This window comes from Silurus aristotelis (genome assembly GCF_946808225.1).
Source record: "Silurus aristotelis genome assembly, chromosome: 22".
Lineage (NCBI taxonomy): Eukaryota > Metazoa > Chordata > Actinopteri > Siluriformes > Siluridae > Silurus > Silurus aristotelis.
In genome coordinates this window covers 10,963,269-10,984,990 of record NC_139595.1, presented here as the reverse complement: position 1 = coordinate 10,984,990, position 21,722 = coordinate 10,963,269, and the positions used below count along the sequence as shown (strand labels likewise).

The 21,722-nt window shown below is 41.7% G+C and overlaps 1 protein-coding gene across 7 annotated transcripts in view; it reads right to left on the bottom strand.

Moving 5' to 3' along the window:
* Positions 1-21,722, bottom strand: part of zeb1a (zinc finger E-box binding homeobox 1a) — a 45,945-nt gene that overhangs the window by 16,734 nt on the left and 7,489 nt on the right. For 2 of the 7 annotated variants that reach the window (XM_083525506.1, XM_083525507.1), the window contains exon 2: positions 1,742-1,922. The exons of 2 other annotated variants lie outside the window; for them this stretch is intronic. The gene's annotated coding sequence lies outside the window, so the exon portion shown is untranslated. Of the gene's footprint in view, positions 1-1,741; positions 1,923-17,064; positions 17,212-21,722 lie in introns of all 7 variants that reach the window. 3 more of the 7 variants (XM_083525508.1, XM_083525509.1, XM_083525510.1) reach the window with 3 other exon arrangements.

The window sequence follows — 21,722 nt, the reverse complement described above, 5'->3', positions numbered from 1 at the left end:
CTATACTTTTATCGTTTTTGAGAGACACATGCATGTTTCTTTTGTTTATAGGCAAAAATGTAAGCAATATTAGTGCGATGGAGTTCTTTAGGTCTGGAGACTGGGCAGGTCATCCATGATAGATAACACTCCAGTCAACTGTTTGTTATTTAAATAATGCTTACAGAATTTTGGCATAGGTTTTAGGTCACTGTCTTGAAATGCAGACAGATTTTAATGATGTTAAAATATGGAAAGGTAGAAATGTTGGTTTGTATTCCTTTCACCCAGAATAAGTCTCGAACCTTCCTTTTTCTAAAACAACCCATTAAGCTTCTACATTCATGTTTGACTACGGGTAGTTTCTCTCCTGTACTCTGTCTTACTCTGTCTGCTCTTCTTCAAGCAGTATGATAGATGAATTCATAAAGCTCTTTTTAAAACAACTACCGTAATTTCCGGACTATTAAGCGCACCCAAATATAAGCCGCACAAACTGAATTTTACAAAGATTTTTATTTTGAACATAAATAAGCCGCACCTGTCTATAAGCCGAATGAACTTTACACAGGCTTTAATGAAAGACAGTGTCTGTTACACGGCTTGTATCTAAACAGTAGCCTACCAAGAAAGTCATTGTTCACCGTCTTCTTCCTTTCACAACAATTTCTCTCGGGAGTTTATCATTTGGCATTGTCATGCGTTTAAAAATCACCATCGGTGAAGCTTTTCTCCCGATGCTGTGCAGCTCAGAACACAGGTGAAGTGCGTTTTTTCATGCCCGGTGGTTTTCAGCACGACGAATGATTTGTGTTTCCTGTTGACAGTCCGAGTGAGCGGCAGGTCAAACGTCAGAGGAACCTCATCCATATTTATGATGTGGTGCGGCCCGATTCAGTGGAAGCGCGATTTAATATAAAGAGTTTCATTGGTTCACCTTAACCCGTTCGGCAGTTTCCTTGGTCGAATGTTATGGTGCTCAGTTTTTTGGCTTGAAGCTTGTGAAAACGGGGAAAAAAATTTATAAATTAGCCGCTTCATTGTTTAAGCCAAAACGTGGAAAAAAAAAGTAGCGGCTTATAGTCTATATACCGAAAAAATACGGTATATGGTCTTTGGCATTTGTACACCATCCTGTTCCAGCAGGATAGTGTACAAAGCAAGACCCATAATAAAGACAAAGGCAAAGTTTGGTAATAAGACCCAGTCTTATGGGGGGGGATTTGTAGCACTCCCAAAAAACCCTACCACCCACCTCAGGCTTGGGAGCCATCAAGCCTGCAGTTCATAGAATGCAGCCTGGTAGAATGAGATCGCTATTACCATTTGGGGTACATATATGTCCATAAACAAAACAGAAGCCATACATCCACCTGTCACATTACATTTCTTTGGGTTTGCACTTCAGGAGTGCTGCTGGTCATAGGCATCTTTATAGCTCATAAAAGTTAATGCTGCAGCCATATAAATAAACAGTGGAATAAGCATTGTGTGGGTAGGATACTCAGTCGATTAGATGCTGAAATATCACCGGAGCTCAAAATAAACAGAAGTGTAACCAAAAGAGGAGAAAACTTTATTTATTTAATTAAGGCAAAAAGAAACATTTGAAAACACATCAGAAGGTCTTTCTTGCAACTTGTTCTTTTAAGAGAATGAGAACTGGTCTCCATATTTGACTAGAATAAATTAAGCCACACTTAAGTCTTGGCTCCACCCCTTTAGTACCCACCATTGCCACATGACCCAGTAAAAAAAGTACCTTATCTTCCAGTCCACCATAGACAAGTACCCCTGGTGTATAGTCTGGACTGTAGTTCTTGGGCATGATGCAAATTCTTTTAGCTGACTTAAGGTGTAGAGTTTTGCTCTCAGGTCCAGAACGTATTGAATTTAATTTTTGCTGTTAGAATGATCCCACAAGGTTTGTGGGACCTCTTGTTCTGCAAACAACAGGAGTTTGAATTATTTAGAGCCAAGTATCCCAATTCTGAGCATCCTAAAACTTATTTTAAAACAAATTATATTTTTGAGCATTTAATTTAGTCGTCCGTTTAAACCCAGCCATTACGGAGGCACAAGCTCTTAGTGCTGGTCCCAAGCCCAGATAAATAGGGAGGGTTGCGTTAGGAAGGGCATCCAGCATAAAACATGGGCCAAATCGAATATGCGGATAACAAATAAGAATTTCATACCGGATCGGTCGAGGGCCGGGTTAACAACGACCCCCACAGGTATCGTTAGCCAACAGGGTACCGGTGGAAATTGGGCTACTGTTGGCCGAAGGAGGGGAAGAAGAGGAGGAAGACGTCAAGTCAAGTCAAAAAGCTTTTATTGTCATTCAACCATGTATAGCTGATGCAGTACACAGTGAAATGAGACAACGTTCCTCCTGAACCCAGGTGCTACATAAAACAACATAAAACAACAGTAAACAACAGTCACAGAAGAACACAGGGCCAGGAACTAAGATCCTCACCACATAAAGTGCATGTGTGCAACTGGTGCAAACAGTGCAAAGACATCACAAGACAGTGCGAGACAACACAGGACAGTGCAGGACAATACAAAATACACAAAATATAAAAATAAAATAAAATAAAAATAAACATCTACAGAGACAGCAGGAAAAGGAGAAGTGTAGGAGAGTGGAGGTTCGAGTTGGTACTTTAAATGTTGGTACTATGACTGGTAAAGGGAAAGAGATAGCTGATATGATGGAGAGGAGAAAGGTAGATATGTTGTGTGTTCAAGAGTCCAAGTGGAAAGGGAGTAAGGCCAGGAACATTGGAGGTGGTTTTAAACTGTTCTATCATGGTGTGGATGGAAAAAGAAATGGTGTAGGGGTGATCCTGAAGGAAGAGTACAGTAAAAGTGTAGTGGAGGTGAAGAGAGTTTCTGATAGGGTGATGAACGTGAAGCTGGAAGTTGAAGGGATGATGATAAATGTCATCAGTGCCTATGCTCCACAAGTCAGCTGTAATATGGAGGGGAAGGAAATATTCTGGAGTGAATTAGATGAAGTGGTAGATGGTGTACCTTGAAAAGAACGACTGGTGATTGGGGCAGATGGTGGTGGATTTTGCTAAAAGAATGGAAATGGCAGTGGTGAATACGTATTTTAAGAAGAAGGATGATCATACGGTGACCTATAAGAGTGGAGGAAAGTGCACACAGGTGGACTATGTTTGTGTTGGCGGGGGACAGTGTAGCTAAACAGCATCTGATGGTGGTCTGTAGGATAGTTTTGGAGACGAAGAAGAAGAGGAGGAGAGTGAGGACTGAGAAGAATAATATGGTGGAAGCTGAAGGAGGAAGAGTGTAGTGTGAGGTTCAGGGAAGAGGTCAGACAGGGGCTCTGTGGTGGTAAAGAGGTGTTGGATGATTGGGTAACTACTGCAGGAGTGATCAGCTAGAAAAGTACTTGGTGTGAAATCTGGAAATAGAAAGGAGGACAAAGAGACGTGGTGGTGGAATAAGGAAGTCTAGAAGAGCATAAGGAAAAAGAGGTTGGCAAAACAGAAGTGAGATCGCCAGAGTGATGAGAAAAGTAGGCAGAAGTACAAGGAGATGCGGCAGCAGGTAAAGAGGGATGTGGCGAAAGCCAAGGTAAAGGCTGTATGAGAGGTTGGACACTAAGGGAGGAGAAAGGGATTTGTACCGATTGGCCAGACAGAGGGACCGAGCTGGATAGGATGTACTGCAAGTTAGAGCAATAATGGATTGAGATGGAAATGTGTTGACTAGCAAGGAGAGTGTGTTGAGAAGGTGGGGGGAGTATTTTGCGCAGCTGATGAATGAGGAAAATCAGAGAGAGAGAAGGTTGGATGATGTGGAGTTAGTAAAGCAAGATGTGGATAGGATTAGTAAGGAGGAAGTGAGAGCAGCGATTAAGAGGATGAAGAATGGAAAGTCGGTGATCATAGGGTGCATAAAGACACCTGTCCACCCCATACAATCAGTAAGAATCCAACTACCAACATAGCCAAGAACAAAGAGCTGTCCAAAGACACTAGAGACAAAATTGTAAACCTCCACAAAGCTGGAAAGGGCTACGGGGAAATTGCCAAGCAGCTTGGTGAAAAAAGGTCCACTGTTGGAGCAATCATTAGAAAATGGAAGAAGCTAAACATGACTGTAAATCTCCCTCCGACTGGGGCTCCATGCAAGATCTCACCTCGTGGGGTCTCAATAATCCTAAGGAAGGTGAGAAATCAGCCCAGAACTACACAGGAGGAGCTGGTCAATGACCTGAAAAGAGCTGGGACCACCGTTTCCAAGGTTACTGTTGGTAATACACTAAGACGTCATGGTTTGAAATCATGCATGGCACGGAAGGTTCCCCTGCTTAAACCAGCACATGTCCAGGCACGTCTTAAGTTTGCCAATGACCATTTGGATGATCCAGAGGAGTCATGGGAGAAAGTCATGTGGTCAGATGAGACCAAAATAGAACTTTTGGGTCATAATTCCACTAAACGTGTTTGGAGGAAGAAGAATGATGAGTACCATCCCAAGAACACCATCCCTACTGTGAAGCATGGGGGTGGTAGCATCATGCTTTGGGGGTGTTTTTCTGCACATGGGACAGGGCGACTGCACTGTATTAAGGAGAGGATGACCGGGGCCATGTATTGCGAGATTTTGGGGAACAACCGCCTTCCCTCAGTTAGGACATTGAAGATGGGTCGAGGCTGGGTCTTCCAACATGACAATGACCCGAAGCACACAGCCAGGATAACCAAGGAGTGGCTGTGTAAGAAGCATATCAAGGTTCTGGCATGGCCTAGCCAGTCTCCAGGCCTAAACCCAATAGAGAATCTTTGGAGGGAGCTCAAACTCCGTGTTTCTCAGCGACAGGCCAGAAACCTGACTGATCTAGAGAAGATCTGTGTGGAGGAGTGGGCCAAAATCCCTCCTGCAGTGTGTGCAAACCTGGTGAAAAACTACAGGAAACGTTTGACCTCTGTAATTGCAAACAAAGGCTACTGTACCAAATATTAACATTGACTTTCTCAGGTGTTTAAATACTTATTTGCAGCTGTATCATACAAATAAATAGTTAAAAAAAAAATCATACATTTGTGATTTCTGGATTTTTTTTTTTTTTAAGATTATGTCTCTTACAGTGGACATGCATCTACGATGACAATTTCAGACCCCTCCATGATTTCTAAGTGGGAGAACTTGCAAAATAGCAGGGTGTTCAAATACTTATTTTCCTCACTGTAAGTGCCTATGCAATACTGCATGAAGAGATGATGCAATAAGCCATGACTCCCAGGAATGGTACTGCACTGTCCGCTAGAACTAACACAAATTGATGCCCAGGTCAATGGCATTTTTTATTCTAAAGATGATACTGCCCAAATGCCCAGCCATTGAATTATGATGAACCACATGGAACAAAGGTTCTTAAATGCTCTTCCATACAAACATCATCTGTTCCACGTTTTAAGAATACTGCACTTATTTACCATCTTTGTTCTTTGTTCCACTTTTGTAGTGGAACAAATGCCTCATGATCTTAATGTCATGCTAGGAACCTTGGGTATTTAGTAATATTGAGATCAGGGCTCTGTGCAGGTCACTTTAGCTCATCCACTCCAAACGTGGCAATGTCTCCATGTTCACCCTCAATTCCAATAAAGTTGGTATGTTGTGTATAATGTAAATAAAAACAATACTCAATCATTTGCATATTTTCCATATTCCATATTTTATATACAAAAGAGCATAAAAAACCTACTAAATGTTTAACCTCTTAGTCATCAGCCTTGTGCCTTGTGCAAAACCGATATCAAGTCAAGACCCAAGATCCTTGATGCAGTCCAAACTTCACCTTGAACCAGTCTGTCGTTCCTACTGCACACTTCACTGCTGTCACACTGTCCTCATACATGTCCTGCACCACCCTCACATACTTCTCTGACACACCTGACTTCCTCATACAATACCACAACTCCTCTCTTTGGCACTCGGAGTCTTGGTCGTACGCTTTCTCTAAATCCACAAATACACCATGCAATTCCTTGTGTTCTTCTCTATACTTCTCCATCAACATTCTCAAAGCAAATAAGGCGTCTGTGGTGCTCTTCCTCTGCATGAAACAATACTGTTGCTCACAGATGGTCACCTCTTCTCTCAGCCTGGCTTCCACTACTCTTTCCCATAACTTCATGGTGTGACTGATCAACTTAATTCCCCTGTAGTTACTGCAGGTCTGCACATCTCCCTTATGCTTAAAGATCGGAACCAGCACACTCCTTCTCCATTCCTCAGGCATCCTCTCACCTTCCAGAATCTTGTTAAACAATCTGGTTAAAAACTCCACTGCCATATCTCCTAAACATCTCCATGCTTCTACCGGTATGTCGTCTGGTCCAACCGACTTTCCACTCTTCATACTCTTAATCGCTGCTCTCACTTCCTCCTTACTAATCCTATCCAATTCCTTCTTCATCAACTCCACATCATCCAACCTTCTCTCTCTCTGATTTTCCTCATTCATCAGCTGCTCAAAATACTCCCTCCACCTTCTCAACACACTCTCCTCACTAGTCAACACATTTCCATCTCCATCCTTTATTGCTCTAACTTGCAGCACATCCTTCCCAGCTCGGTCCCTCTGCCTGGCCAATCAGTACAAATCCTTCCTTAGTGTCCAACCTCTCATACAGCTCCTCATATGCCTTTTTTTTGGCTTTCGCCACATCCCTCTTTACCTGCTGCCGCATCTCCTTGTACTCCTCACCCTATCAGAAACTCTCTTCACCTCCACTACACTCATACTGTATTCTTCCTTCAGAATCACCTCTACACCATTTCTCTTTCCATCCACACCATGATAGAACAGTTTAAACCCATCCTGAACACACAACATATCTACCTTTCTCCTCGCCATTATATCAGCTACATCTCTCCCTTTAACAGTCATAGTACCAACATATATAAAAGTACCAACCCGAACCTCCACTCTTCTACACATCTCCTTTTCCTGCCGTCTCTGTAGACCAGGGGTCACCAACCTTTTTGACACCGAGAGCTACTTCTTGAATACCAAACAATGTGAAGGGCTACCAGTTTGATACACACTTTTGAAATAACAAATTTGCTCAATTTACCTTTAATTATATGTTATTATTAATAATTAATGATATTCATCTATATCAGGGGTGATAAACTCACTTTTAAGTCATTTTTAATCACCGCATTATCTGTGTAAAGCTGCTTTGAGACAATGTTCATTGTTAAAAGCGCTATACAAATAAAAATGAATTGAAAAATTGAATTAAACTCAATTGCACAGGGGGCCAAAACTCAAAGCACACTTTAGGTTGCGGGCCGAACAGGATTTATTATTTATTGAACACACTAAAACTAAATGTTTTTTAAACATAAATATAAATAAAAACAGAGAGGAAAATTATTTCAGAATAAATCAACTTAAACTTTGAATAACCTAAAATATTTTGCCATCCATAAAAATATCTCCTGTCAAAATTTAGAAATATTATATTTTATATTATATATAAAAGTTAGAAATATGAACATGCTGCGAAAAAACCCTGAACAATTAAAAATGTTGCTTTTAAGTAAACTTTAAAATAACAACAAATAAAAACAATCAGATTTCTTTGCTCTTATGCCATTTTATAAAAAAGAATCTTAAACTTTGAATAACTTAAAATATTTTGCTCTCCATAAAAATATCTCCAGTCAAACACCAGACCTCTCACACCTTCATCATGCAGCTCATCAGAAACTCTCCCTCAGTAAATAACCGGCTGATGTGCCTCTGATTTCTCCTCTGCTTTTACACTAGCTTTACTTTGTAATTTTGCTCTGGTGAAAAAAGGTCTGCTGAAATGTCAGATTCTTCTTTAACTGTTCTACTTTCTGTATCTTCTGCTCTGCATTCAGGTTTTTCAGCTTCTCCTGATGTTTTGTCTCATAGTTCCGTCTTAGATTCAATTCCTTAATTACAGTCACATTCGCTTTACAAAAAGACACGGGTTTACCGCCAGTGTCAGTAAACATCTACTCACAATCAACTTTTCTCTTCACCACTGTGAGGCGCTGTTTCACAATAACTGTACAATAGGGTTAAATACATCAACAGAAGCTCGACTTGATTGGCACTGGAATGTTCCCAGGTAGTCTAGCGTTTGGTAAGGTAGCTGAAGCGCTGCATTATGGGATCTGTAGTTTGTGTTATCAGTGCATCATATCGCCGCGACATTAATAACAATAATAATAGATCTATATAAAATCATCTTGCGGGCCGGATATAATTGTACATTGGGCTGGATTTGACACTGAGTTTGACACCCCTGATCTATGTGAAGACACTGATCATGTTAATGATTTCTCACAATAATTATCAACAATGATTTAACAAGGTAGGAAACAGCTATTTTTAGAAAAGGCCCGCGGGTGACTCATGTGGTCCTTGCGGGCACCACGTTGGTGACCCCTGCTGTAGACGTCTTCCTCCTCTCCTTCTCCTCCTTCGGCCAACAGTAGCCCAATTTCCACCGGTACCATTTTGGCTAAAGATTCCTGTGGCGGTCGTTGGTAACCCGGGCTTCGACCGATCCGGTATGAAAATCTTATTTGTGATCCGCATATTTGATTTGGCATGTTTTACCCTGGATGCCCTTCCTAACGCAACCCTCCCCATTTATTCGGGCTTGGAACCGGCACTAAGAGTGGCTGGGGTTGGTTCCCTGATCGGGGATCGAACCCAGGCTGCAGCGCCACATCCTAACCACTAGACCAAGTAAGTAAGTTAAGTAAGTTGGTAAGTAAGTTGGTTCGAAGATGGCGGCGCGGCAGTAGCTCGCAGCGGCCGCTCCGGACCCAAAATGGTGCTACTCTCACTTTGTAGCCCGCCTTACTACAATACATGGACATCAGAGCAACCGGTGTCCCTGTGTACAACCGAAAAACCCTGAAAGAACTCAGCAACAACCCAAACAACACCATTAAGGATGACCTGCGGCAGAAGCTACGCGACCTCGGCGTGCTCCGAGAACCAGGCCTCCAGTCCTCGGCATCGCCTGCGGCGGACGGGCGGAGGAGGGGGAATCGGAAGCGCTGCGCGAGAAAACAGAAGCGCCGAAAGCGAGCGGGTGCTAATGCTAGGCTAAAAGCTAACCCTAGCCGGCCCGCTCTACCATCACTACTGCTGGCAAATGTCTGCTCCCTGGACAATAAACTAGACTACATCAGACTCCAACAAGCTACTCGGCGTGAGTTCAGACACTGCTGCGTTTTTGTGTTTACTGAGACGTGGCTGAGCGACAGAGTTCCGGACGCCGCCATCCAGCTGGACGGGCTAGCCGCGTTTCGTGCCGACAGAAATGCAGCTCTGTGCGGTAAGACTCGCGCGGCGGTTTGTGTGTTTACATCAACACGGAATGGTGTAAGAACTCTGTGCTTGTTTCTACCTACTGCTCATCGCTGCTGGAGTCTATTGTTGTGAGATGTAGACCTTTTTATTTACCCCGGGAATTCACCACCGCTATTGTGCTCGGAGTGTACATACCACCTAGCGCTAATGCTAAGGAAGCGCTCAGTGTGCTCTACGGGACCATTAGCGGACTTCAAAACTCACACCCTGACGGATTGTTTATAGTCGCCGGAGATTTTAATCACGCAAATCTCAGGACTGTGCTCCCTAAATTTTATCAGAATGTGGACTTTGCAACCAGAGGAGAAAACACGCTGGATGTTGTTTACACAAACATCCAGGGCGCATACCGGGCGAAGCCCTGCCCCCACCTCGGTTACTCAGACCACATCTCTGTTATGTTGATCCCAGCATACAGACCACTCAGCAGGCGTTCAAGACCAGTTCGGAAGCAAGTGAGAACCTGGCCAGCAGGATCCATGTCTGCTCTCCAGGACTGTTTTGAATGCACTGACTGGGACATGTTCAGGGAAGCTGCAACCAACGGCGATTTCATCAACTTGGAGGAATACACGTCAACAGTGACCAGCTACATCGGCAAGTGCATTGATGACGTGACTATCTCCAAGACCATCACTACACGCTCCAACCAGAAGCCGTGGATGACCGCCAAGGTGCGTGCGCTGCTAAAAACAAGAGACTCTGCCTTCAGAGCAGGGGACAGGGCGGCCTTGAAAACAGCAAGGGCCAAACTGTCCCGTGCCATCAGAGAGGCGAAGCGCGCACACGCCAAGAGAATTCACGGCCACTTCCAGGACAGTGGAGACACCCGGCGCATGTGGCAGGGCATCCAGGCGATCACGAATTACAAGACCACATCACCTGCTTGTGACCGTGACGCCTCCCTCCCAGATGCGCTGAACGACTTCTACGCCCGGTTCGAGGTGCAGAACAACATGGTGGCGAGGAAGACCATCCCTCCTCCCAGTGACCAGGTGCTCTGTCTAACCACAGCTGAAGTGAGGGAAAACTCTATGCAGAGTTAACCCACGGAAGTCTGCTGGACCAGACAACATTCCTGGCAGAGTGCTCAGGGAATGTGCACAACAGCTAGCAGATGTCCTCACTGACATCTTCAACATCTCCCTGAGCAGCGCCACTGTTCCTATGTGCCTCAAGACGACGACCATCATTCCTGTGCCGAAAAAGTCTTCTGTCTCCTGCCTTAATGACTATCGTCCCGTTGCACTCACACCCATCATGATGAAGTGCTTCGAGAGGCTCGTCATGAGGCACATAAAGACCCAGCTTCCACCCACACTGGACCCCATGCAGTTCGCATATCGTCCAAACCGCTCCACGGACGATGCTATTTCCACAACCCTTCATCTGGCCCTCACCCATCTGGATAACAAGGACTCTTATGTAAGGATGCTGTTCATAGACTTCAGTTCAGCATTCAACACAATCATTCCTCAGCACCTGATCGAGAAGCTGAGCCTACTGGGCCTGAACACCTCCCTCTGCAACTGGATCCTGGACTTCCTGACTGGAAGACCTCAGTCAGTCCGGATCGGAAACAGCATCTCCAGCACCACCACACTGAGCACTGGGGCCCCCCAGGGCTGTGTGCTCAGTCCACTGCTGTTCACTCTGCTGACTCACGACTGTGCACCAGCTCAAATCACGTCATCAAGTTTGTCGATGACACGACCGTGGTGGGTCTAATCAGCAAGAACGACGAGTCAGCATACAGAGAGGAGGTGCAACGGTTAACAGCCTGGTGTGGAGCCAACAACCGGTCTCTAAACGTTGACAAAACTAAAGAGATGGTTGTTGACTTTAGGAGAACACAGAGTGACCATTCTCCACTGATCATCGCTGGATCCTCAGTGGAGATCGTCAAGAGCACCAAATTCCTTGGTGTTCAACTGGCGGACAAGCTCACCTGGTCACTTAACACCGGCTCCATCACCAAGAAAGCCCAGCAGCGTCTCTACTTCCTGAGAAGGCTGAGGAAAGCTCATCTCCCTCCCCCCATCCTGTCCATGTTCTACAGAGGGAAAATTGAGAGCATCCTGAGCAGCTGCATCACTGCCTGGTTTGGGAACTGCACTGTCTCGGAACGCAAGACCCTACAGAGGATAGTGAGGACAGCTGAGAAGATCATCGGAATCTCTCTCCCCTCTATCATGGACATCTACACTACACGCTGCATCCGCAAAGCACACAGCATTGTGGATGATCACACACACCCGTCACACACACTTTTCACACTCCTACCATCAGGGAAACGGCTCCGAAGCATTCGGGCCGCCACATTTAGACTGTGCAACAGTTTTTTCCTGCAAGCCATCAGGCTCCTCAACAAAGAACTGAACTGAACTCTCTCTCACACACACACTTACACACAACTGTGTGACTGATCCGCACAAACCGGACTCAACAACCATCATACACTTCGTTCACCCAGGTTTCAATACCAATCACATTTTTCACTATCGCAAAATGTTTACATGCCGTCTGTTGCTGATTCCGGGACTTGTTATTTTGCACAATATTCTGTCCAAATCCTTTGGTTACTGTTAACTCTATTTTTAATTGCTGCTACTGCTGAATTGCACAAATTCTGTTTACATCTTTCTGTTTACACTGCACCTTATTCTGTTACGACAGGTTTTACTGGCGGAGCTATTTCCATTTTTTATTTTATATTTTGTGTATTGTGTATTGTCCTGCACTGTCCTGTGTTGTCTTGCACTGTTTGCACCAGCTGCACACATGCACTTTATGTGGCGAGGATCTTAGTTCTCGGCCCTGTGTTCTTCTGTTCTGTACTGTTTGTTTTATGTTGTTCTATGTAGCACCTGGGTTCATGAGGAACGTTGTTTCATTTCACTGTGTACTGCATCAGCTATATATGGTTGAAATGACAATAAAAGCTTCTTGACTTGACTTGAGACCACTAGGGGCCAACAATTCACAAAAAAATAAAATAAAATCATTTTTGTCACAGGCTTGTGCCTCCCTAATGGCTGGGTTAAGTCAAGTCAAGAAGCTTTTATTGTCATTTCAACCATATATAGCTGATGCAGTACACAGTGAAATAAAACAACGTTTCTCCAGAACCCTGGTGCTACATAAACAACATAAAGCTACAATACCGAAAAACACAGAGTTAAGGACTAGTAAGTGTCCTCGCCACAAAGTGCATAGTGTGCAAGACAGACTGCGCAAAGACAACAGAAGACAGTGTAGGACAAATACACAAAACACAAAATAGCGCCGCCAGTAAACCTGTTGTATATTACACGGTGGAGGGGGGAGAGCTTTCCTTAGCCTTCTCAGGAAGTAGAGACACTACTGGGATTTCTTGGTGATGGAGCTGGTGTTGAGTGACCAGGTGTGGTTATCCTCCAGATGAACACTAAGGAATTTAGTGCTCTTGACGATCTCCACTAAAGATCTATCTATGATCAGTGGAGAATGGTCGCTCTGTACTCTCCTGAAGTCCACAACCATATATTTGCTTTTATCAACGTTCAGAAACAGGTTGTTCGCTCCACACCAGTCTGTTAACCGCTGCACCTCCTCTCTGTATGCTGACTCGTCGTTCTTGCTGATGAGACACACCACGGTCGTGTCATCGGTGAACTTGATTATGTGATTCGAGCTGTGCATTGCTACACAGTTGTAAGTCAGCAGAGTGAACAGCAGTGGACTGATCACACAGCCATAAGGTGCCTTAGTGCTCAGTGTGGTGGTGCTGGAGATGCTGTTCCTGATTCGGACTGACAGAGGTCTCCCAGTCATGAAGTCCAGGATCCAGGTGCAGAGAGAGGTGTTCAGGCCCAGTAGGCTCAGCTTCTCAATCAGGTGCTGAGGGATGATTGTGTTGAATGCTGAACTGAAGTCTATGAACATCATTTGTACGTATGTGTCCTTATTGTCCAGGTGGATAAGGGTCAGATGAAGGGTCGTGGAGATGGCATCAGCCGTGGAGCGATTTGGACGATACGCGAACTGCATGGGGTTCAGTTAAGGTTGGAAGCTGGGTCTTGACGTGCCTCATGGCGAGCCTCATGGCGAGCCTCTTGAAGCACTTCATCACGATTGGGTGTGAGCACGAAGGGACGATAGTCATTGAGGCAGGAGACAGTAGACTTCTTTGGCGGGAACAATGGTCGTGATCTTGAGGCATGTTGGAACAATGGCGCTGCTCAGGGAGATGTTAAATTTCTTTTCGTTTTTTTTGTTCTTGTCTCGTTTTTACTGTGTACTGTGTACCACTGTGTATAGTAGAAATTACAATAAAAGCCTCTTGACTTGACAGTAAGATAACACAGCTACTTGAAAATGGCGGACAGTACAGGGTCAACCAGTAGCAGTAAAAACGGTGTGTCCCAAGTAATCCAAGGCAAGGGAGCATTTTACATCAAGCGCAAGGCATGAAAACATTTTTAATTAAATGCAACAAAGAAAACTGTACCAGCAAGTTATGCAAAGTGGAGCTTGTATGGATATGGAGCTTGTATGGGTATGAAAGTACCACAGTGATGCACGAGCACATGGAAAAAAAAAAAAAACACACTGATGTCACAGATGAAGGCGAAACATGAACACCGTAAGCAAAAACTGTATAATTAAATAATGTATATTTGCTAACTTCGGTAAAGTCGCACTGGATCTGTTTTGTCCTGACTGTTTTGTCACTCGTGACATAGTAATGAATTTAATTAAAATGGTGCACACAAACGCTAAATCTAAAAGCATCAAATAACAGCAGCAGTAAACAATTAAATTTTTAGTCATGTTGTGGTTTTCAATGAATGATTATTCATGCATTTTCGCATTGTTTTTCTAGTTTTTTAATCAGGCCTGCTGTGTTTCTCCATTCCTTTCTCTTTTTAAACCATTCGTCTACTACAACAGTAACCTTTGTTTTCAAACTTGATTTACTGGGGCTTTACTACGATCAAATGTTTCTTTTTAATGTTTGTATATTTCATTTATGGACACGACATTTAATTATTACACAAAATTAAATGAATTAAATATTCTAAAGCAGTGGTCCCCAACCTTTTTTTGCGCCACGGACCAAATTAATGTCAGACAATATTTTCACGGACCGGCCTTTAAAATGTGGCGGATAAATACAACAAAATAAAATGATATGACTGGCATAAAAACTGGTATTTTCTAAATATAATAATAAACGTGAATTCACGGTGTTGTTTCTTGTTCATTTTGCTAGCTTGGGGGTTTCAATTTAGCGGTAATGTATTATGTGTTACCGGCCGGAGAAGCCCCTTTAAAAAGGTAGTGGATGTAGGTAAGACATGTGGCCAAGGCAGGCATCATGAAATGCATTAAAAGTGAGTCATAGACAGATTTTCCAAAATAAAACCATTTAGAATCAGGTAATAAATAAAACTAAATTAATGTAAGTTTTTCTATTCTTTCTGTGCAGCCCCGATACCAAATGACCCACAGAACGGTTCCGGTCCGCGGCCCAGGGGATGGGGACCACTGGGTTATGGTATGGGCAGGCGTATGTTATGAACAACAAACACAGGTGCATTTTATTGATTGCATTTTGAATGCACAATGACACTGTGACGAGATCCTGAGGCCCATTGTTGTGCCATTCATTCACGACCATCACCTCATGTTGCAGCATGATAATGCACAGCCCCATGTAGCAAGGACCTGTACACAATTTCTGGAAGCTGAAAACATCCCAGTTCTTGCATGCCCAGCATAATCACCGGACAGGTCACCCATTGAGCATGTTGCTCTGGATAGGTTTATACGACAGCCTATTCCAGTTCCTGCCAATATCCAGCAACTTCGCACAGCCATTGAAGAGGAGTGGACCAACATTCCACAGGCCACAATCAACCTGATTGAACAACCTGATCAACTCTATGCAAGGAAGAGGCAAATGGTTGCACTGCATGAGGCAGATACTGACTGTTTTGCCAATACAGTAAAACTGCACATTTTAGAGTGGCCTTTTATTGTGGCCAGCCTAAGGCACACCTGTGCAATAATCATGCTGTCTAATCAGCATCTTGATCTGCCACACCTTTGAGGTGAATGGATTATCTTGGCAAAGGAGAAATGCTCACTAACAGATTTAGACAGATTTGTGAACAATATTTGAGAGAAATAGGCCTTTTGTGTACATAGAAAAAGTCTTAGATCTTTGATTTCAGTTCATTAAAAATGGAAACAAAAACAAGTGTTGCATTTATAATTTTGTTCAGTGTAGTTATATCTTGCCAAAGTCCCCACTTGCATCCTAAGCACATTGTACTGTGTCTAACTTTTAAGTACAACAAGCCTACTTAATAATCCCCCCCCCCACAACACCCCCTCTCTTTCTCTCCCCCTCTCTGTTAAGTCAAACATGCTACTGACGTACCAGTGTTCCTGTCTCCTCTTCTTTACGGATCCGCCTGATCCATCCCAACACCCTTTCACATGAACAGCTCATAGATCCATTACGAGCAACTCAAGAATTATGAAAATGGATTTGGACTGTAATTAATATAAACAGTCTGCTACAATGGCTTAGGACCACAGATGTCATATGTCAGTTATTTAATAAATAAGAAGCTACTCTGCCTCAGCTAGGGTTAAATAACTTTTTGCCAGCTAAAACATATTAATCAGTGCAACAATTATCTAATGCAAGGCATTTACCTATTTGATTAGATAACACTAAAGTACACCCAACCTGGAACTCTTAAAACACCAAATGTAGTCCTTTATTCTTCTATGGAATATAACTGAGCCATAGTCAGCACTGAATATATTTGACCTTAGCTGAACACAGACACTACTTTATGTGAAGTACATGAAGGGGTTTATTACTCAGCAGACTTATCACCTCGGATGCTGCAAACATTGACGGGAACTTTAACAAGCCCCTTTAAACGCACAATACCCAACATCTATCAGAATATCACCTGGTCTACCAGGGGCAAATGGATACTGGACTACACTCCTTTTACAAGGCACAGGCTCATCACACATATATATATATATATATATATATATAATTCATACAAGATTCATAGCAGTTGTTTTGTTTTGAGTTTATATCCTGAAAGCTAGGCAGATCTCTGAACTTAAACAGTGACAGGAAGTACTAGCATAATCTTAGCATTGATATCCACCTGTTTCCTGGGGAGCTGCTGTAAGAACAATTATAAGTATAACTTCTGCCAAAAGTAATAGTGATTACTACTATTACTAATAGTGATAGAGTAAAAGAAAATATGTTTTGTTTATGTGCGGTTTGTTTTTCAGAAGGAATATGTTAAAATGGCAATAAAAAGCTCATGAACAACATATGCATGTATTCATGGTTACACTTTGTGGAGGCCACACACTTATAACCACACCACTGCCACACACTTACCCTTATGGGTATGGGTAGGTTTAAGGGGTTAGCTGTGAAATGTTATATTTAATGCAAATGTAGATCCCACTGTGTTCTGGTTAAAATAATATTTTTGCTTATGGTTTGCATATAGTGGTGTTTTTAATGACGGCTTTCCTAAAATTATATCCTATTCCTAAACTAAGAAATATCACAATATATATCGCCTTGATTATAGTATTGCAATGTACTGTGAAATGCTGCATCGCAACCCCTTTACCATGAGATTCTTGCGGATACACAGCCCTATACTTCACTGGACCAATTAATGGCAGCTGTTCAAGACAAACTTCATAATGCAGACTGTGGCATGTTCAGGAGCAGCTCCGATGACATCAGCATGTTTATGGAAGCTGTTGCAGAAAAGCTGTGGAGGATATAGTTCAGAAAAGCATCATTAGAAGCTATAAGTGGATAAAAACATCTGTAACAATCTGAAATCTTGCACTGATGCCCAGGGCTCGCTACCACAAACACAGACAAATATAAGGTTGCATACTACAATTAGCACCAGGGTTCTGGAGAAACATTGTTTCATTTCACTGTGTACTGCATCAGCTATAAATTGGTTGAAATGACAATAAAAGCTTCTTCACTTGACTACAAAGTGCACAGAGTAGTGAAAAAGGCAAAACATCACTAAGGGACTAAACAAGTCACAGTTCCAACAAATTGGCTCTAAAAACCTGTAGCAAGTACTGTGGCAGAATGATAAAGAGAGTACAAACACCTTTTGCACTTGCTTTGAGGTGATAATCAACATTAAATGCAACAAGGGTCTATAAATGCCCAAAGCAACACAAGTGAGATAAGCATGCCAAAGTGCTCATGAAAATGACAGTATGGCTCCGCTGCTCTGTGTTTCTTGGCATCACTAAGCCATGCAGGACAGCATGCCACAATTTTGACACATGCTGGATTTTCAGCTGTTTAGTGAAGACAACAACGCAGAATCATCAGGGCAAATGAGAAAGGGTGGGACATAATTTCACGTCAACACATGAAAGATGCTGTATTAATCTAGAAGTGTGAATGCAACTGAGTGTTTACATCATGCAAATAGCGCATGTGAACACTGTGCTGTAACAGCTAACTGATATCATAGACATGAATTAGATACACACAAACACACTAGACCACTGCTATAGTACATATCTGTTAAGCATATCGCATGAACAGGTTTATGTCCTTCTGATCATTAAAATCATTAATGTAAATAAAAACAGCATGCAATTATTGCAAATATCATAAATCTATATTTTATTCCTAAAAGATCAGAAAAAATATCAAATGTTTAAACCAATGAAAAAAACATTCTCTGCCGTTTTTTGTTTGTTTCATGGTGGGGCAAAGTTTTATAAAGGGTGAATGGTCTGGACTGTAGGCAGACGTAATGTAAAAGTCTGAAGGATACACCGTCCATGTTTTCCAAAAAGGATTTTAAAATTTCATTCACCTGACCACAAAACAGTTTTTCACTTTGCCTCAGTCCATTTTAAATGAGCTTTGGCCTAGAAAAGGCAATGGAGTTTCTGGATCATGTTCACATATGTTTTCTTTTTTGCATGACAGTTTAAACTGCATTTGTGGATGAAACGGCAAACTGTGTTCACAGATAATGACTTCTTATGATTTCCATAACAGAAACATTCTTGTTTTTTAAAATAAAGTGCCACCTGATGTCCCAAAGATCATGGGCATCCTATATTGATTTTCACCATTATCCCTTCCGTCCAGAAATCTTTACAGATTCTTGGAATTTAAAGTCGTGGCCAAAAGTTTTGAGAATGACACAAATATTAATTTTCACAAAGTCTGCTGCTTTAATGTTTGTCATTTTGACAATTAACTAACTTTATTCAAGAAGTCAATATTAAGATCTGGGGAGTTTTTGGCCATAGACCCAAAATGTCAATGTTTTGTTCCCCCGAGCCACTTAGTTATCACCTTTGCCTTTGTCGTTTTCTTTGGCATGAATTTATGGAAGCCCGTTTCCAACAAAAAAAAAAACGTTTGATTAATTTTCTCAATTCCGAATGTATTTCTTGTAAAACTTATAGGCACATATAAACTCCGATTTTATCATTTATTTATCTCTGTATAGCTGCTTTGGGACATTGAACATGTATTCTATGCTCTATTGTAAATAAACTGAGTTCACAAGATTTTAAAATCATTTTATTATTTTTTTATTTCGATTTCACACAGCATTTTGGCTGTAGAACAGTTTTGTAGTGCATGCCACTATCCACAACAATGTACTGCTAGTATGCTACTATGTGATCTTGGAAAATAGCCTCTGTAGCACAACGTTTTGTTCTTAAGTCACTCCAAAGTTGCTTAAGTGTTATGTTTGTACCACATATACTGTTGTTGTATAGCACTTTTAACAAGGGACATTGTCTCAAAACAGCTTTACACAGATAATGCGATAATAAAGAATGAATAAGATCAGCCACAAAACCTCTGATTACACCTTCTCCCTCTGACCACAAAACCTTCTCTCACATTGCAGCTGAGTCACTTACATGCTTTCAGATGGCACTTTCTGTACACTTTTTGCTTCATTTTGGCCACTCTCCAACAAAGGCCAGCGATATGTGTAGGGCTGCAACAACTAATCAATAAAAACGTTAATAATCGATAATGAAATCCATTGTCAATGAATGCCGTTATCGATTTGTTGGGCTGCTTAAGTTTCGGTTTAGCATGACGGTAGAAAACACAGGCGCTGTGAAATGGCGAGAAAATGGAAAGTACAGGTCAACCGGCAGCAGGAAAAAGTGCGCATCCTGCAAAAGTCACGGATGGCGAAACATCAGCACGTTAAGCAAAACTGTTTAATCCTTATCATGTGAAAATGGTGTAGTTTAATGAAGTGCTGTTGTGTAAACTGTTGGTAACTTCGAAACAGTCGCACTGGATCTGTTCTTGTTGTGACTCGCAAACATCGGGTTGCGCAATCAGCTCACTCGCGATATAGTGATGGATTCAATTAAAACACAGCGAACAAACAGTAAATCTAAAAGCAGCAAATAACAGCAGCAGTAAACGAATAAATTTTTTAGTCACTGTTGTGGTTTTTAACAAATGCTTATGCATTTGTACACCAATGCATATTTTTTTCCTTTTTTTAAATCAGACCTGTTAGCTTGCTACGTTTCACCATTTCATTTTTTAATAGCATTTGTTTACTACAACAGTAACTTATATGTATTCAAACATGAATTACTGCTGCTTTACTACATTCAAATGCTGGTTTTCTTTGCTTGTATATTTAATTTATGCATTAAATTAGTACAGGTAATCGTCGACTTACGACCACGATTGGGACCGACAGACTGGTTGTAACACATTTGGTCGTAAGTAGAGTAGGCTATATGTACAGTACTGTCAAATTATGCCGGAAGCTGGTACGCACTGTCGTATGCCGCGGCTAGCGATTGTGGTCGAATGGTCGTAAGTTGCATAGGTCGTAAGTCAACAACTACCTGTATACAAAATTAAATAAATTTTATATATATATAGCATCTATACATGCTTTTATCTTCACAACTGAACAAAAGGTCTGTTTGGTTTTTTTTTTTTTACAAAAAATGCCAAAACAATGTATTAGCTTTTATAATAATTTATCTATGCATGGTTGTCAACTTGCAATTATCATTAAAATCAATGCAAATGCTGATTTACACAATTTACTTCACTTTGCATGCTTAACTGCTGTTTAGAATTAGTTTTTTTGTTTATTTTAGAAACCACCCAGAATGTTAGTGTTGGGCAGTAACGGTAACTTTTTACATTAACTAATACTGTAACGCGTTACTTTTAAAAATAAAGTAACTTCATTACCGTTACCGTATGGTGCGTTTACCCGTTACTTTTATAAATTAATTAATTTCGGCTGAAGTGTAGACTACACCTTAACTTGCTTACAGCAGCGTTGCATTGTAGGATTGGTGGATGAACCACTGTAAAGACGAAGAAGACGCATTGTAGGATTGGTGGATTACCCTCTGTATACACGAGGAAGACGCGCTGTGGGCGTGTCTCCGTTTATTCAGGTCTGTGCGGCAGTAATGACGAGTCGAGGCGAGAGCAAGACGAGTTTCTCAAAGTGGAAATATGCTCATTATTTCACTTTAGTTGAGCATAAAGACAAAAACTTTTTAGTCAAATGTAAGCTGTGTCTTTCTGGTTCGAAGCTCGTATCTACTGCGATAAACAGCAAGTCCAATCTGTTGAAGCTCCTCCAGGACCTCCATGCCTGAGGAGCTAGTAGCTAGAAGCTAACCCGGTGTTCTGTTCTACATTGTTGATAGTTTTCATACTTCAGCTGTGAAAGGAACATTTTTAAGAGCTCAACACAGCAGCAGAAGCCACTTTAGTTTTTGATTGTGAATATATTATTCAGCTTGTTTTGTTATTTATTTCAGAAATCCTTGTGATATATTCAGTTTGTGTTGGTCTGACTTTAATAAAATAGTGTTTAAAAATTACTTTGTGTTTAAGTCAGTTTTGTGTTTGTAGACCATAACGCATAAAAGGGCATTAATGGGAACATTAAAAAAGTTACTTTTAACAGTAACGCATTACTTTTTGGTGTAAGTAATCAACAAAGTAACGGGGTTACCTTTTGAATGAAGTAACGAGTAACTGTAACTAGTTACTATTTTTTAGTAACGAGAACAACACTGAATGTCTGTACCTTTAAAAAAAAAAAAAAAAAAAAAAAAAAACCCGAATTATCACATGTAGCTAAGTATTCAGACCCTTTATTTGACACTTTTTTATTATTATTATTTGGTACCCTTGGCAGCAAGGCCTAGTCCCTGCTGCATAAAAAAAACTCCCACAGCATCATGATACCACATTCATGAG